The following is a 5807-nucleotide window of genomic DNA, read 5'->3' as shown; positions in this document are numbered from 1 at the left end:
GGTCCATTCTGTTTTTTATTTTAAAAAGAGTTTTTTTCTTTTACATACCAATCCCAGTTCCCCCTCTCTCCCCTTTCCCCAGCCAACCCCCATCTGCTCCTCAGAGAGGGTAAGGCCTCCCTTGAGGAGTCAATGAAGTCTGGCATACTAAGTTGAGGCAGGACCAAGCCCCTCCCCGCTGTGTCAAGGCTGAGTAAGGTGTCCCACCCTAGGGAATGTGTTCCAAAAAGCCATTTCATGCACTCAGGATAAGTTCTGGTCCCACTGCCAGGGGCTCCCCAAACAGATCTATCCATATAGCTATCACCCACATTCAGAGGGTCTAGTTCAATCCCATGCATATTCCCCAGCTGATAGGCCAGAGTCCATGAGCTCCCACCAGCTTGGGTCAGCTGTCTCTATGGTTTTCCCCATCATGAACTTCACCTCACTTGCTCCTGTGATCCCTACTCCCTCTCTTCAACTGATGTCTAAGAGCTCAGCCCAGTGCTTGGTTGTGGATCACTGCATGTGCTTCCATCAGTTATTGGATGTAGGTTATGTGATGACAATTAGGGTAGTCATTAATCTGATTATAGGGGAAGGTAAGTTCAGGTGCCCTCTCCATTATTGCTAGGAGTCTTAGCTGGTATCATTCTTGTGGATTCCTGGGGATTTCTCCATGACCTCCTAATGGGTCTCTCTACCAAGATATATCAAATGGCTGAAAGACATTTAAGGAATTGCTCAACATCCTTAGCCATCAGGGAAATGCAAATCAAAGACGCTGAGATATCATCTCACACCTGTCAGAATGACTAAGATCAAAACCACTGATGACAGCTTACATTGGAGAGGATGTGGGGTAAGGGGAACACTCCTCCACTGCTGGTGGGAGTGCAAACTTGTACAACCACTTTGGATATCAGTATGGTGATTTCTCATAAAAATGGGAATCAACCTACCTCAAGACCCAGAAATGCCACTATTGGGCATATACCTAAAAGATGCTCAATCATACTACAAGGTCACTTGCTCAACCATGTTCATAGCAGCATTATTCATAATAACCAGAAGCTGGAAACAACCTAGATGCCCCTCAGATGGATAAGGAAATGTGGTACATTTACACAATGGAGTATTACTTAGTGGTAAAAAAACAATGACATGATAAAATTTGTAGGCAAATGAATAAAACTAGAAAGAATTATCCTGAGTGAGCTAACCCAGACCCAGAAAGACAAATACGATATGTACTCACTCTTAAATGAATACTAGACACAAAGCAAGGGATAACCAGGCTACAATCCACAACCCCAGAGAAGCTAGGTAAAAAGGAGGACCCTAAGAGGGACACACATGGAGGGCCTCAGGAAGGGAAAATAGTTAAGATCTTCTGGGTAAACTGGGAGAGGGGATAGAAGGGGAGGAATGGGGAATGGGAACTGGAACTGAGACTGCTGAGTGGAAGGAGGGATGAAAAGGGAGACCATTCTTTTTTTTAAAAGCTGTTATGTGCCCTTCCCCAAAGAAATGTATTTGCTTAATTTATTCCAAAATTATAAAATTCTTTCCCAAACCCTCATTGCATTGAAATGGAAAGTATCAATCATTTTTAATTGGTGTGTTCTCCTAGTTCAATTCTGAACAAAACTCTCCTTCCTTTATCAACTGTGAACCCAGATTAGTCATACATTCTCAGAACACACCTGCAGCAAATGCAGGCCAGGTGAGGCCACTGGAATGGGAGAGATTGGTGGGACACATGTGCTCAGGTTCCCAACGTGACCAGATCTTAAACTTCTGCTCAAAAGCCATGGAAGAATGTTTTTTCAGTGCTCTGTTTGCTGGATGCATGAGGTGATGGCCCAAACCTCTTCACTAGCAGCAAAGGAGACTGTGGTTGGTGTAAATAAAGAGATGGACATACTCCCTAGAGTCAAGGAGGAATGGCTCTGATAATTATGCATGAGCCTTGTCCTCACAGTACCAGGGGCAGGTCACTTGCCATTTTGTCACACTCAAAATTGTTCTTCCCTTTCCACAAGGGTCAACTACAACCTTGCCTAAGAACCTCTGTCAGTGAAGTTTGTCTGCAGAGCCACAAAAGTATCCTTATCTTATTCTGTTTCAGCCATGGTCTTGAAATTAGGTTTGAGGTTATTATAATAACATTTTATTAATGTAGACACTGGAGATTTAATTTTGGAGAATATAAAGACAGATTTAATTGACAATAGGTGTATTACAAGTGTGGAACTGGAAATGGACTCCTCATCAATAGGCCTATGATTTTTTTCTTCTTAATGATGATTTCTGCTTCTGGAGGATTCCTCTCTTCCTTAAATACTGGCTATAAGGGTGTGTGGGCGTTAGGGTTTATATCATGAAGCCACCCCTCTCCAACCATTATAGCTGGTCCCCTGGTGTATCTCTCCACAGATGGCATTGTTGAGTACACTTTCCTTGCATAAGCAGTAGATGCTTCATACATCACACTTAGAGACATTGACTCTTAAGAGAATCTCTACAATTAGCAAGATTCTTGAACCAAGAGCAATGATGTGCTATTGTGGGCTGGTGGGACTAGGGCACTATAGACAAAGTATTTGCTTTGGCCTATCAGAATGTATCTTCTCTGACATTTCCTAGGTTGCTGGCTTGAAACACTACTAGGAAAAGGATCAAGAGGGCATTAGGGTTAGTGGTACACGCAGTGCCAGTCCTTCGCATTGAATGTTAGATTTTATCCAGAATCTTTTAAAAATGTGTCCTACATTATTGTTCACCATGGTGATATAAGAAGGCCACTTCCTTAAATTTTGGAACTTTAAATACAGGAATCCCACCCAGTCCCTAAATGTGACAGAACTAAGAGGTCTCAGGAGTCAGAAGTTAATGATGCAGAGTATTATCTTTTTATTGGAAAGAAAGTATCTTAATAAATGTCAGGTTTAGGAATCTCAAGACAAGCAAGTATGAGAAGGACATGTCATCCATGGATTGCCTCTGGGACCACATGGGGATTGCACGCTGAAGACGTCACAGGCTTCACTTAGGTGACTTGACACCTAGGGAGAGAAAGAACAATCTGAAATGTGGAGATGGTGGAGAGTAGCTATGTGAGGGAGACCCATGTGTCATTGCTTCCTCATTGTTACTTGTTACTGCTACTTTTCATCTTCTCTGAGTCACAAACAGGTATTTTTCTTTTCACTCTTTTTTTTTATTGAGAGGGGAGAGGAATTTGATTCTTGAATGTATGGTCATCTAATAAAGATATTCACTATAAAACTTCCAATGTTGTAAGTAAGAAACTAACCTTTGATGAGTGAAATTGTAAGAATTAGTAAGACTACTTATAAATGTAGTGAACTTTCAAGGTATTTTTTTTCACTTGTTGGATTGTACAAGAGAAAACCATTGACAATATACCAAGGGTAGGAATTCAGGACACAGTCACAGCCCAGGTGCCCCTTAAGCTCTTCTCTGCCAGGTACTTTCCTCACCTTCCCAAAGGTCACACACCACAGCTCCACGGATGTGCACAGTGGGGACCAGTCCCAGAGAATGACCCAGGGAGTACCCATGCACAACTTCTAAACACTGGATAGGCATCTCCCTAACTAGGGAAAATCCTCACCATCATGTTGGTCCAGGTCTTCTGCTGGTCAATGAATGTATTACTCAGTTTGGTCTTGAGAAAACTTGTTCTTCTTTTTCTTAGAAAATGAACTCTCGCTTTCCATATTAGAGCCACCGGTATCCCCAGAGCCAAGTTTTTTATGACTTCTATGACTCGATTCCTCATAACTTTCCTCACTGAAGGAGGATCTGGGTTCTTTGGAACGGGAACTCGATGACTTCTCAAGTGAGTATGCTTCAGAACTACTACCTGATGAAGATCTTTTGTCCCCCTGGCTTGACACAAAAGTCTCACTAGATGACTCTTCAGACTGAAACATTTTTTCTGATGAGAGAAAAACATGTTTTATTCTCTACCTGTATACTTCTACACAATCTGGGTTCGTTGTGAATTTAGACACTGCAAATAACCTGTGGTTTTGCTCCGGTTAGCACCCAATCTTGTGATGTAACTTGTCTTCTATGTTGTCTAGAAAGCCCTCGATCTTTTGTCTAGTTAGAAATAGACTTCATCTACTTGGCAACTGTCCTTGCTCATTTCCTAACAATCAACAATAAGAATCTTTGAGTTACATGATCTTCAACATTCCCTTGCAATCCCTGCCACTGATTTTTTGGACATCAATTCACTGATATTCATACAAGAGCTATGATTGTGGCTAGAAAAGACTAACTTCTTGTCAGAAAAGAGAGTCTCTGGAAAACAGCATTCTTCAGATCCTCAGAGTCCCCTTTAAAGAACATTGTCTTTGTTGCTTTTCCCCAAAATCAACCCTTCCCACTCACCCTTCTTCTTCCCAGTGACTTCTGTCACCAGAAAGAGGAGCAATGTAAGGACGAAGACGCTGGTAGACTTCATCTTTCCAGAGAAGACCTTGACTGAAAGCTGAGCTGTTCCTAATTTATATATTTCCCAAGTGGGTATACCTGGAGTTATAAAGGGCCCAACCCTGCCTTACTTATCTGTAAATGCTGGCTTCTTCCCTTCTGCTGTGCAGGGGGTATTGCCATTATTTCTTGGAGTTCTATAAAAGTACATCATATCAGAGACCTTCTTCTATACCTCCAACCCCAGCCAATCTTTATCAGCACTTGAGATCATTACACACAGTTTCCTGTATTTCTGAAGGAAATTCAATGAGGACTGGAGAAAACAGTCCCTTTACAGTAGAAGCTTTCCACAGTACAAGTGTATGGCTCTATCTATGGTTGTACACTACAAAAATAATTCCTCATCTACATTAAATAACTTTGTTTATATAATTCTTTCAAATGAACTTTGAACACATTGCACCTAAAAAATAGTGTAGAGGTGTAAAGACGCATAAAAGAATGAATTCAAGAAATCTAACTGAAAAACTTAATGAGGTAGCTAAAAACTTCACTGGAAAGCCTCACCATCAGAATGGATCATGTTGTAAGCAGAATGTGAAGGATGGAAAATAAAGTAAATGACATTGGGTCATTTAGTAAAGAACAATGAGAAAAAATTAGAATATATAAATGGAACCATGGGAGAGTTTTTGAGACATGGAGAAAAGATGTAACCTCTGAATTGTGAACATAGAAGAAGTATGAAGAATAACATAGCAAAAGCATAGAGAACATGCTCAGTAAAGCATAGAAAAGCCACAGACCTAAAGAGATGCCTGTCTAGGCACAGGAGGATTACTGGACACCAAATAGAAAAGACCAGGAAAAAATTTCCATGATATATTTAAAACATTAAAAACAGAGAATAAAGCATGTTTAATACTGACAGAAATGTCAAGTTACTTATAAGGACAGGCCAACTAGAATAACATGTGATTGTTCAACAGAAACTCTTAGAGCCAGAAGGGCCAGGAAAGATACATTCTAAGTCCTGAAAGATCACAACTGTCAATCAGACCACTGTACCCAACAAAACTATTAAAGTTGAAGGAGAAATAAAAATGTTTCATAATAAGAACAAATTAAAGAAATTTATGGCCACTAAATCATCTCTACAAGAAGACACTGGAACTCTTGTCTGAAGAAAAGGCTGAATACAGCAAGAAGGCACAGAGAACAAATAAACAACTGCAGAACATTTCATCAAAAGGGACTAACAAAGATGATAAAATCAACAAAATGATAAGAATTGATACAATCTTTCAATAATAACTCAAGAATATTAATGATCTCTGTGGTGGTTTGAAAGA

At 40.4% G+C, this 5807-nt stretch overlaps 1 long non-coding RNA gene across 1 annotated transcript; it reads right to left on the bottom strand.

The window, feature by feature from the left end:
- Positions 1-2874: 2874 nt before the first annotated feature.
- On the bottom strand, positions 2875-4569 carry LOC143273074 (uncharacterized). Its single transcript, XR_013050948.1, has 3 exons — positions 4411-4569; positions 3623-3949; positions 2875-3050 (listed from the first exon to the last, which is right to left on the bottom strand). It is a non-coding gene; the product is annotated as an uncharacterized LOC143273074 (long non-coding RNA).
- Between the last annotated feature and the right edge of the window lie 1238 nt (positions 4570-5807).

The sequence above is a fragment of the Peromyscus maniculatus genome, chromosome 4, assembly GCF_049852395.1.
Source record: "Peromyscus maniculatus bairdii isolate BWxNUB_F1_BW_parent chromosome 4, HU_Pman_BW_mat_3.1, whole genome shotgun sequence".
Classification (NCBI taxonomy): Eukaryota; Metazoa; Chordata; class Mammalia; order Rodentia; family Cricetidae; genus Peromyscus; species Peromyscus maniculatus.
The sequence above is the reverse complement of the archived record's forward strand: the minus strand, read 5'-3'. Positions and strand labels throughout refer to the sequence as shown.